The sequence below is a fragment of the Lutjanus erythropterus genome, chromosome 9 (genome assembly GCF_056507025.1).
Source record: "Lutjanus erythropterus isolate fLutEry1 chromosome 9, fLutEry1.hap2, whole genome shotgun sequence".
Taxonomy (NCBI): Eukaryota; Metazoa; Chordata; class Actinopteri; order Lutjaniformes; family Lutjanidae; genus Lutjanus; species Lutjanus erythropterus.
The window spans coordinates 42,594,564-42,607,502 of record NC_139325.1 but is presented as its reverse complement, the minus strand read 5'-3'; the positions used below and the strand labels follow the sequence as shown (position 1 = coordinate 42,607,502).

The following is a 12,939-nucleotide window of genomic DNA, read 5'->3' as shown; positions in this document are numbered from 1 at the left end:
GTGATGGAAAGAGTACTAAAAAATCTGTACTCAAGCACAAGTACTGTTACATTGCTAAAATATTACTCAGTTACAAAGTACAAAGTATTCAAACCACAAACTACTCAGAGTATTAGGTACTTTTATCAGTTGCCATCACAGCCACACTCTCCAAACTAGGGTTGCAAATTTTGTGCATTTTTCTGAACCAACAAGTGAAAACACTAATAATCAATTAATGATTAATTATTTATTAGATGCAAAGCATGTTTTTCCTCATTTTCAATCTTTTTCTTGGGGTTTGTTTGTCATTTTAATTGTCCTCATTCAGTTGATTCAGATGACGACTGATTAAATATCCATGAATACATTTCTAATTGGTTAATTTCTTAATGGCAATTAATCAATTAATGATTAATCGTTAACATCCTCATTCCAAACCTGTGCTGCTGGGTTTTTTTTGTTTTCATTGGCCCGTTTGTGATCAGATCACTTGATTGGCTACAAAAATGCAGATGAAAGGTTTGGATATTAATTCAAATTGTGCTCAGTACTCAACTATGATTTTAAAAGTAACTAAGTAGATTACATCTTGAAATGCATACTTTAGTACAAGTAAAAGTACAGACTTGAAAATCTACTCATGAAATTACAAGTACCCAAAAAACTACTTAACAACAGTAACTTGAGTATTTGTAATTAGTTACTTCCACCCCACAGGTATAGAGTGGATATCATTGGAAAACGCAGCGCCTTCCTTCCCGCAGCAGGAAGCAGACAGGTTGATAACAGAGACAAACATCACCGTTGTCAACCCGGTCTTGTGATTGGAGGTGCGAACATGACTCACATCTCACACACTTATCCCCGCCAGCCTCTCCCCGTCTAGCTTCTCTCTCCCTCTGCAGCACTGAGGACTCTCCCACACACAAACCGGTTGCTCGTTTGCAATCGCTGTCTTATTGACATCCTGTCAACAGTCTTCATGCTGCCTGAGCCTGCAGTGACACGAGTTATTGGTGAGATCACTCTGAATGACTAAGGAGGAAAAGGACGCTGTGCAGTTTGGCCTCGACATCTGCATTTAAATGTCATTCTCAGTTTTCTGTATGTATAAAGCCAGTCATCTTACATCTTTGCTACATTCTTTTTATTAAAAGGGCAAATTAAACTCGGTGTGCCCAGCATGAAGACATGTAACTCTATGAACCCTGCAGCTTTGTCAAATACTGCATTCTGATTGGACAATCCACACAGTGCTTTTTCACAGTTATTCATAGTGCATCAGAGTCAAAACGTCCAATAGTTTCTGTTGATTTGAGATCAATTTAAGTGACATCATCTTGTGTCAATAAGAAAATACTACATCATTACTGCAGACACACACACGGCTGATCAATTGACAAAACAATCTCAACTCAAGGTCCACTTGTTCCGGAGCTTTCAACCATATTTCAAATGCTGTTTTCGAGGTCTAGAGTTTCAGCAGCCACGGTTCCATTAGACTCACTGATGCAACCCTATTGCCAGACATAAATAGGTTAGTTCTGCAGATCCCTGGCTCCTGGTCACTCTTTTTAAAGGACCAGTGTGTAGAATTTAGTGGCATCTAGAGGTGAGCTTGCAGATTGCCAAGACCTCGCCTCACTCCCTTCCCTACTGTGGCCGCAAAATGTAAAAGCTCCTTGAGGCAGTGGGTTTTTTTGTCCATTCTGGGCTACATGGCAGTGCAACATGGTGGCCTCCACGGACTCACGCCTTCTGTCGATACAAACAGCTCTTCCTAAGGTAATGAAAACATAACGGTTCTCATTTGCAGGTGATTATACACTAATAAAAGAATATAACAAGCAATAACTCACACTGGACCTTTAAGTCTGATGCTCTATTTTTCTCACTTTCTACAACAGACTGAACAAGACAGCATCAGCTGTTTTATTAAATGCCACAAAATGATGTAGGATTTTGTTAAAGTGATATCTATGATGAGAGCAAAGGAGGAAGCCAGGTGCACATGGAAACTACGGTATAGCTAACATTAGGAAAAAACTGCAGTTAAAAAAATAGGCAAATGTTTACGGGTGTTAGATGGGATGGGGATTCCAGTCCCCTGCATAAAATATGACTCTACACCCTTATTCCCTGCTTATGCCAACTTCTTGCATTGGCAGGCTATACAAAGTTAGCCAGCTAGCTATATTGAGGAAGCTAAACTAAGAAAACAATAGTTCAAAACAACAACAGGATTAAAAGAATTACACTATTAGCAGCCTACAGTAAAGAAGCACCACTGCCACCAGTTTAACCAGCCATCTTCGGTTCAGCTAACTGGGCAGGTATAATAAGAAAATAATAAATGGATGTCATGGACTCTGCTGGAGCTTCTTAGCCCCACCCTCCTGCTGCTCCTCCTGCTCACACCCCTCTGCTCATCCTTCAGTCCCCCTGCCAGCTTTTCCCGCCAGTACTCTGTCCACACCCCATTACACTTCACCTGCATTGACTGTCAGCCAATCTGTGACCAGCCTGCTCAGCCACTACACACCTGTTTCCTATCTGCTCGTTCTCCCCTCAGTATTTATACCAGTCAGTTTCCCCCTGTTGTTTGCCAGATCGTTGTTTGTGCTCATGCCTGCTTCGTATCTCGCCTGCTTTCTTGTTTTGCCTGATGGATTTATGACCTGTGCCTGTTTACCTGGTTGGTGTTTTTGCCTGTCACCTCTGTAGCTCTGCTTGATCACTTTGATTTTTGGTTTTGACTCCTGCTATGGACTGTACTCTGTTCCACTGGGAAGACTCAGTAAAATTTCAGTTTTTGCCTTATTCCTGCCTCTGCCTTGTGATTCTGTGTGCGGATTCTCTCTGGTTTGTGACAATGGAGATGTAGTGCAATGACCAGCAGCAACAGCTTCCCTTTATTTTCTTTGGAAGAACAACTCCTGCCTCACAGAAACTTCAGACCCTCGTTTCCAGCTGTGAAATACCCCTTTAAGAGGCCATATTCCAAGCTGAAATTGCTCTTCACCAAACCAGAATCAGTGGATTTTGTTGATGTTCAATGAAACAGCACTGCAAAATGCGTCAGTCTGCATGTCGAGGCTCATCTCATTGTAATGACCAGCTTGCTGAACGCTGTCTTTACCACAAAGCACAAGCAATCAGGGAGGCTCCCAGCAATGGGAATCGCATTAAAACAGCTGAAGGCGTTTGCTGCAAGTGACACAAAATCAGCCCCGCCTTTATTTCACTAAAAGGTGTAAATGAGCCAGACACCATGGGGTCAGTCACCCCTCCTCCTTGATTTATCCTCCCTCCTTAGGCTTTAAACTGATCTGTTGGGCCAGCTAAAATAATCCATCACTGTCTTAACAAGCTAACTGTTAAGATGACGAAGGTGGACACACAGTTAGTATTCACTAGAATTAGTAGAAACACGGAGAGGAGTAAAAAGTTTTACACAGAAAGAAAGAGGGGTGTCCCTTTCTTTTAGATGAAAAGACCTTCAAATGCCTTGACAAAAGTGTGTGTGTGACTCATTTCCTCTGTGTGTGTATTTCTGTGTAAACACTGCAGTGCTGAATTGGGGAAGAAGGTGACTTTCACTCTGTTGTTTGATTGATTGCAGGGGATTCTTTGTGTGTGTGTGCTGGCCTGTTTCCAGGTGTGTGTGTGCGTGTTACAGACAGTGAGAGTGTAGCCCCCCATCTGCCTGCATTTGTGTCAGTATTCCCATTTTCTCATATACTGTAAGTGTGTATTCCTGCTTTGTGTGTGTGTGTGTGTGTGTGTGTGTGTGTGTGTGTGTGTGTGTGTGTGTGTGTGTGTGTGTGTGTGTGTGTGTGTGCTTATCTGCATGCGTTCCAGCCTGGCAGGGCAGAGAGACAGCTGTGAGCCGCTTCTCCTGACAATACAGCTCAAAGCGGCAACGACGAGCCAGTGATGATGACTGGGCTCAACAGCCGTCGCCGCAATGCAGCAGCATCGAGGCGGACGGACAGACAGAAAGACGACCACAGTGACCAGGATGGGCCTCTTCTCAAGCCTCCATATAAGCTGCAGTCTGACCCGCCACCCTTTTCACCTCCCACTGTAACTGAGATCATTATCTCTCCCTCTCTATCTCCCGCTGTCGTCACAATTCGGCCGGCTCAGGTTTGTCTCTCTGTGAGGACAGAATGGATTAGCAGCTACATTTAGCTTGAGGATAAATTACACCCCAATTTATCACATTCATCTGGGAGGCGAAATAATTGATTAGGAGTCTTACTGAAGTGCAAAGTTTGGAAGCCAAATCTTGCTGTCATCATTATATAAAGGCAAAGCATTTTAGACTTTGGCCACTAAATAACAGCAATTAGGATGAAAATAGAAAGATTAAGTAATGAAAGCCTGGGAGTTCTTTTTTTTTAATTGCAGCAGTTTGACAGAACATTGCAAAGCTAATCTCAAAAGAAAATGCACAAGGAGAATACACTTGTCCTGAAAAGTATATTTTAGGACAGATGTCCTAAACAGTTACATAATGGGCTCCCTTGAGACCATATTTGTACCTAATGTTCCACCATAAAGGCACAAAAGTAGTTTCTCATCTAAGAAACAAATTTCAGCCTCAATTAAAGGTAAGGTTAATATTACATTTTTAAATTGAAGCTATAGGTCGCAATGTCTATAAAATAACTTTGCAGAAACTGTCTGGCAAAAGTAAATGAGACAATATGTAAAAAAATTCCTCCTATTGGTTGTTTTCATTCAGATGCAGTGGATTCATGCCAATGCCACGAGGAGCTCCCTTCCTACCCCTGTGGATGGGAGAGAAGGGTCAAAAGCACCAGTACATGTGGTACTGTCTTTGTGTGTTTTCATTCTTGCACTATATCCTGACAGTAGTACATGAAAGAGAAGATAAAATGACAGGTTCCTCAGGCTCCTCCTGGTGCTTCTAATGGCATTTACAAGAACCCACCACATCTCAATGAAAACAACCAATCAGAACCGTTGGTATTTGACTGCCTGGGAATGAGACTCAACAATCAACCCACAGCTGGTGTTGGAAACTGGCGAGGAGCAAGGAGGAGAAGCCAAAGGAACTCGAATTTTTCACATAATATCTGTCTTATGTACTGCTGTCAGGATATGGCGACAGTCATGGAGCATCATACAGGGGTCACTTCAGACTCTCTGAACAGCAAGAATGAAAACTTCGAAGACACTGAGAGCTAATGCTGGTGCCTCTGCAGCTACTAGCACATGCACTGGTGATTTGAAGGCTCCTCTCTCACCCACCAGTGTAGGAAGAACGCAGAACCCCCCAGTTGCCACAAAGCATCTTGAACACTGGTGACAGGTTTTTCTAGAAATGACCAATTGTAGCTTTACGAAGGATATTTTATGGCTCGTTATAAGTGAACCAAGTAACTTACGGTGATGATTCTACAAAGATAAATCTGCTAGAGCTTTATATCATCTTTAGCTTATTGCTTTTTTACGTCCTGCAACTGTTTTGGTTCATTCTCAGCAACTAGCTGCTGAACATTAAGAAGCATTTAGGAGCTAAAGATCAAAATATCAAGGAACAAAACTACTGCAACTTAAAAGGTGATATTGTGTCCATGTTTACATCTTGTTTCTGTGGCGCCTATGTGGTCAAAAAGTCAGTTACTGCAGGTTTAAGGGACTGGTGTGCAGCATTTAGTGGCATCTTGCAGTGAGTGTGCTGAGTGCAAATACCTCACCTCTCACTCTCCGCTTCCAAAATGCTGCACTACTGCAGAAACACACCGACACAACATGGTGGACTCCATGGAAAAGGTTTGGCGCTCTCTGTAGAGATTAGCATCTCATTCTAACGAAAATGAAACAATTCTTATTTTCAGGCGATAATGCACTAATGAAAACACATATAAATATTATATTACTTTACTGCCACATTATGCCCCTGTAGAGTTTAAATCTTACACACATCATCTTGATTGGAGCTCCTGAATCCTCAGACATGCAGCAGCAGTGTCTGTACATGTTAATTGTGGGGTAAAATGGGGCATAAATGCCAAAAAAGCCATCAAGTTTATTATGTAGTACTATAAGCCTTCCGATCTAAGGTACCTTTTAATTACTGGCAATACATAATTGTATTTTTATAGACCTACCAAAATTCACCTGCAAGACATGTTAGCCACACTTGTAAACTGAAGCTACAACCCTTTGGTACTTCTATTGTCAGAGTGTGTAGCATTAGCATTTATCTGTTTTTAGCAAAACAATGAAATTCAAAGGAGGTAAGTGGGTTTGAGGGTGACACATATTCTGTCAACAATGATTGTGCGCTTATCAGCTTTTGCACTTTAATTATGCAGCAGCGGTGAGCTGCCAACAACTGATTCATGTTATATTTATTTTGACAACTTCACACAGACTGTTTCACACATTAAATGATGCATTATTATACATTTTAAATTCTGTGTTTTTTAAGCCCCTGGGACTTTTATCATCCCTCAGTATTTATTTGTTTCATACTTATTTACTAGGACTTCCAGTGAATTGTTGCATTTAACAGCAAACAACTGCTGCTTCTATTCTTTAATTATTTATATGATATGCAACTATAAATTCTATCTTTTGTCAGATAAAGCTGAAACAAAATTATTAGTGATGCACAATATAGATTTTTTTCCAGCCAATAATCATGATAACATGCTTCTCATGGCCAAAACAGATAAGAAAACAATAAAGAAGTTCATATAACCTGTAGTTTATGCACAGCTGACGGTAAGAAATGATAAGATGAGTGAGTAAATATGGAGGATTTAATATTCCAGCTCTGACAAATCTAACATCAATAACATCATTATTACAATACTTCTTATGTTTTTTGTTTGTTTTTTTCTAGAGATTTTTATAGAGCATTTTGCTTAAGAATTCAAATCAAAAGCTTTGACATAATCTGTCAAATCAGATATTAAAGCTCATGTTTATTGGCTAAAATTTCATTGTCGGAATAATAAACAATTCTATAAATTTCCTTTAACTGGCAGATAATTTAACAAATCCGATATTTATCCCTAAAAGTGGCAGGTATTCAGACAGAGAGGTGAGCAGGATGAGGAGTGAAACGAGGAGAGAGGAGAAGCAGGAGACTTCAGACAGCTGAGCACCTCAGCGTTCTGGAGAGGAAGTAGAGGGGAGGGGTGGAGGAAGTGAAAAAAGAAAGGAAAGAGAAAGAGGAGGGGAGGATGGTGGCCTGTCTGCGCTGTGACAGAGCTCCAGGGATAGTGCGCGTGTGTGTGTGTGTGTGTGTGGTTGAATATGGAAAGAAAAAGCGTGTGTGTATGTGTGTGAGGGAGGGGGCAGGGCAGGGGGCGACTATTAATAGCCGGTTCTCCCTTTCTGCCAGAGCGCGCAGGGCTTTCTGAAGGAGCCGGGGGCTGAGGCTCTTCAGCACCGCAGGAGAATGCAGTCCCTCATCAGCCGTCACACTCCTCACTGCTAACCACCGAAAAAAAACCCATGACAGAACAGCAGCGGCCTCACCCTGTCACACTGAGGGCTGTGACGTGAACGCAAAACAAACACTGCAGAGAGAGTGAGTGATCAACACACCTTCAAACGGTGAATATAACTCATGAAAATAAGCTGCTTGCTTGAAATATTACCTGCATATTATTTGGCACCTTGAATTCACCTTCAGCAGAGGTGCAACACTCACTTTACTGTTTCATTTTGAAGAAGGGAAGCTTCGTCATTGTGTGGGATTTACATGCATCTATTATAGGGGTTAGGCCAAAAAAATAGAAAAAAGAAAAGTGATTATTTTGACTGATATTGTAAATTACAATATGATTTGCTATATCATAGGGACTGATTAATTTTTACATCATTATTCTATTCTGTTCATGTTATCTAAAATCTGTAGAATATGAAGTGGAGGCAAGGACATCTCTGCAACAATATTTAATTGAAAATGGTATTTTGACACACATTTTACCTTGAACATCCAATACTGAGGGTTTTGCAATTTGAAAATTGCAGTAAGTTATACTGCAATTTAAATCAAATTGAATTAAGAGGGGTGCTTATTTGTGGCATGCAGTGTGGATGAGCTAGGTTTATATTCTATTAACAGGCTTTACTGTTGTTGGTAACCCTGGATAAGCGTCAGCCAAAAATGTAAAAAACAAATTAAATTAAAATGGAAAATTTCCGTCTGACTCTTTGTGGCCTTTTCTCAAATAATTAAGGAATTAAGGCAGTATCATTTTAGAAACCTTGATCAAATACTAATCACCATATAGATGCACCAATTATGAAATTCTGGGCCAATACTGATGTTTAAAGATACAGTAGAATCAGTCAGATTTGTCCGAGCTTTTCGTAAACACATCACAAAGGTAGTTACATCAAATACCGATGTATCAGGTTCGTAAACTTTTTCAGACAAAGGTGGCAAAGGCTGCAGAACATGCACAGTGTACACAGTGTGCTTATGACCTGCTGGAAGTGTCTGGTGGTGGCTGTATCTGCAGAGACAACCATTGACTTCTTCTCTGAATCATCAGCTGGGTGTGGTAGCTACTGTTGTTGTATGATTATCATCTTCTTTGCCAATAGGCCGATAATATTCAACATGGCCTTTTAAGTCAAGGTTCTCTGTTTAACATTTCTATCAAAACATTATCACCAAGAAAATGAGAAACTTGAAGCATCTGTGTCCTGATAACTTGCGTATTTCTTTTCAGATGTGAGCTGAATACTAATATCCAACCCTAATTCCTTTTCTGACACTCATTTCCATCTACAATAATGTGTACCAAAGTTTCATAACCGAAGAAGCTAATTAAAACTAGCAGCTTACAGCATCCAATCTAGTTTGCCAACAGCTTCCTCTGCCCACATTTCCCACAGGAGAACCGACACAGGTAGTTCTTCTCTCCCGTCTCTTCTTCATCCCCTCTGCCTCCCTTCATCCTTGATCTCAGTTCTTGATTCTACGTTCATTAAAAGGTCGACGAGACATTATGATACACAAAGGTTCCTTTTAGCCTCAGGACAAACTGCACAAAAGCTAAATGGGCATGAACATGCAGCTGCAATTCACGGAGCAAAGACTGTGGATACAATATCCTGAAGAATATGTAACAGAAATATGGCTGGAAAAATCAAAATAATTACACGTGTATACCAAATATTTTTCACTTTGTCCTTAAAATCAGTGGGGCGACGGATGCCACTCCAAACAGAGGCTTTGGCACTCCAGTTTTGGATGATATAATTCCAAAATATATGATCAATCAATCAATCTCTCTATCATCTATCTATACTGCTGTGTAACATTTAAGTGTAACATTTTGATTATTTTTTTACAAATAAGGTGTTACAAACCGTGCATTTTGACCAAGTGATGGGTGCATGTTCAGTGAAAAAAGGCATGTATTTGATGTCTGAAGATTTGGAAATAAAATTAATTATTTCTAATGTCACCTCTATATATTTCTATATGTCTGCAATATGCGTCATAATATAATGTTCTTGGTTAGAATATCTTAATTTGGGGGCTTTTCCAATTGATATATGACTGTCTGCAATTAAATGTGCATATATATATATATTTTTGCCACCTTTTTGCTGCCCCATGAATATTTCACTGGATCCCTTCATGCTCAAAACTGTCACTGCAGGCAGAGAACACTGCAGGCTCATCGGTGTGAAATCCACTTGACATTAAGAACTCATGCTTATCCAGCACTTTTCTAGAAATCTCCTTTGTGTTGCAGAGCTGCTTCATATGACAAACCCCAGTTTCTTCTTCTTCTTCTCCTTCTTCTTCCTCTTCCCATCATGGCAAACCAACTACACTGCAGATTCATCCTCTGCAGCCTCACAACAAGGACAAATCAATGACAACCACTCAGAGCTTCTCTGCTGCCTGTGAAAGTGTCTCCTCCAGCTCAACGTGCAGGAACGATGCACCGCAGACGCCGTTTGAAAGTCTCACTCTGGATTTTCTGCTTTTAATTTCCTTAATTTCCGTGGAAACATGCAGTGAATATGGAGTTGGTGACATGTACTTCCAACACATTTAACAAAGGCAAAATGACTGGAGAGCATGACAGAGTTAAAGTGGCAGAGAGAATGAGTTTTTGTGGATGGAGTTGATGAAGTTTGGTCTAACTAGCTGTGATGTGATGTTTCTACGACTGAATTCCTCTCTCTGGGTGCATCTGAATGCTCTCTGCTGTGAGGGATTTAATATTCTGCAGGTGATTACCGCTCACACATGGGCAGACGCTCACTGTCACACACGAACAGAACAAACACACACACACACAATGCAAGTTAAAAGTGGCTGGCACTATGACGGCAGAGGAAGCTCCATTTGGACCATGAGGAGAAGAAGAGGGTGAGGGTGGGGGAGGGAGAGAGGACACTAGGAATCATGGGATGCAGAGAGGCATGAGCAAAGGAGGCTCTCTAGCATGAGTCAGGCGTGTTGCGTAACAGCGAGAGGGGAGGGAATAGGGGCCGGTCGTGTCTCCCTACTGGCTCCACGCTGGCATGACAGAGAGAGAGGAGGAAGAGAGGACGGGGGGAGGGAGAGATGTAATGTACCAGAAGTGGAAGTAACTGAGTATATTTACTCAAAAGTAATGCACGGACAGATCTGAGGTATTGTACTTTGTGTACTGTGCTTTATATTACACTGCAGTGATGGAAAATACAAAATCAATGTATTTCTACTCGTTTTTCTAGTTTTCCTCTTATTTTCTTATATTTGTCCTTTTTTACTTATTTCTCTCCTGTTCCTTCCATTCTCAACTCTTCCTCTCTATTTTTATCCTTTTCTTTCTGTTCAAATCTCTTTCCTTAAGATTTTCTTTTCTGAATTTCCTTCATGGAATCTGATTAAAGGTACAATGTTTTTATCCTAACAATGATACAAAACTCAGGCTTTCTGGCCTATTATAGAAACATGGTGACATGAAAGAGGACCAATGCCCTCTGTGGATAAAAAACAGGTGATTATACACTAATGAAAACATACTTCTTATAATCCATTTCTGCCATATTCTTCAAAAAGATGCCACTTAGGCAGCAGAAAAAAGCTCTGAACACAACAACGATAAAGCTGATATACGTAGATATCTGGACCAAATGCTCCACAATGTTCACCAGTTAGTCGTTAAGTGTGTCTGTCTGCTGTTTGGTGTTAAGCGTGTAATGTACAATGCTGTGCTGCTGTTGAGAAAGCTTGGTTCTCAGTGCAACCTGCTTTACTGTTTCCTGTACTTAGATATGCTACATGCTCATCTCTGTTGAAAAGAAAACAAAACTTAAAGCTGTGGTGCCCGTAAAAACAAATTATAGTCACATCTTATGTTAGGTAACGTTAGCAAAATGCTAACTAGCTAGCTAACAGCTGATGTGGATTAGCTGCCTAGTTAGTGTTTTGTTAACTTATTGTGAGATGTGACTACAGGTCTCCCAGCAACAACAACTAACCATCTTCAAAATTTTGTTTTCTTTTCAACATAGTCGAGCATATAGCATATCTAAGTAAAGAAACAGGGAAGGAGAAAGTTGACTAAGGTTCCAGACTTGCTCAAAGGTCATTGGAGCACAGTGCAGAAAGGGGTGGGACTATGAGTGGTATAGTCATTTGATCCAGTGTTATCAGAATATTGATTAAAGCTGCTTTAAATGAAAGTGTAATGGAGCAATGGAACAGACACACACACATTACGAGTATACACTTGCACACATACACACACAAATTCTTATGGATGTATGAGCAGACACACTCACACACAGGCTGGTCGCTGTACATGTCGGCACTGCAATCCACACCTTATCCTGTGCATGGACCACTCGGAAAATCACACAACCCAGTAACCAATTAAAGACATGGATGCTTGCTTGTAGCTGCCTGCTGTGTGTGTGTGTGTGTGTGTGCATGTAGTTTATATATTTTCCTCTGACTTTATTGATGTGTATGTACTTTACAATAATTCATTCACATTCACAATAATAGGAGCACTGCCCAACTGTTCACAAAAAGGGATGTTTGTAACTGGAACACCTACAAACAACCCTGAAGGGAAACAGGAAACCTGGATCTGAAAATACACAAAATGTCCACAAGAACATGGCGCTTAACCCCCCGCCACTGATGCAGTACTGCAGCTCACTGACCAACAGCAGAGCTGAAAAAGAACATAATGTACCTGATGGGCAAACCCTTCTTTATCAAAGTTTAAAACAATATCTAAATCTACCAAAAGAATCAATCTAAATCAGTTTGGCAGAGGATGACAGTAGTTAAGGTTGCATAAAGGCCACTGTGTTATTCAACAAACGTCCTTCCAGCCAGAACAGGCGCTGAATCCATGATGCTCATTTTTAAACGCATTCAATACACACACAGGCATCCCCATCTGCAGGGAGACAGTGTTCATCGACGTGGCAGCAGTGCAGTCGAAACCCTGTGAGTGCACAGGAAATTATGTAATTAGATCTCATCTAATTTATCGAAATTAAATAATGCAACTGAACATTTGGTCTCACGTCGAGATATGGTTAAGTGCAGCCACTAATATTTGGATTAATTCAGCTCAACTGAATTTTTAATCTAAATGTTGTGGTTTTTATTTAATTCAGTCAGTTTTTCAGTTTTGTTCAGCAGCATTTTTTTAGTTCAAGTAAAGTGAATGAATACCTGAATCAATCTGTTTTAGCAGAATCAAATAATAGCTAGAGATGAGTTTGTATTAAAGGGATGGTTTGGATTATTTAAAGTGGATTTGTATGAGGTACTTACTGATTGATACTGACACTCCTTCAGTTTGGGGGCATAAAGAAATATCAGCACAGAAGCTTAACAATGTACTGCTGTGGACAGGGTCAGCAGGAAACACATTTTAGCCACTTAAAAAAGGCCCATCTGAAAAACAAACAAACTGATATTCCTTT

The 12,939-nt window shown here is 40.5% G+C and overlaps 1 protein-coding gene across 1 annotated transcript in view; it reads right to left on the bottom strand.

The window, feature by feature from the left end:
* sv2a (synaptic vesicle glycoprotein 2A) overlaps positions 1-12,939 on the bottom strand; it is a 65,658-nt gene that overhangs the window by 19,210 nt on the left and 33,509 nt on the right. The window lies entirely within an intron of this gene.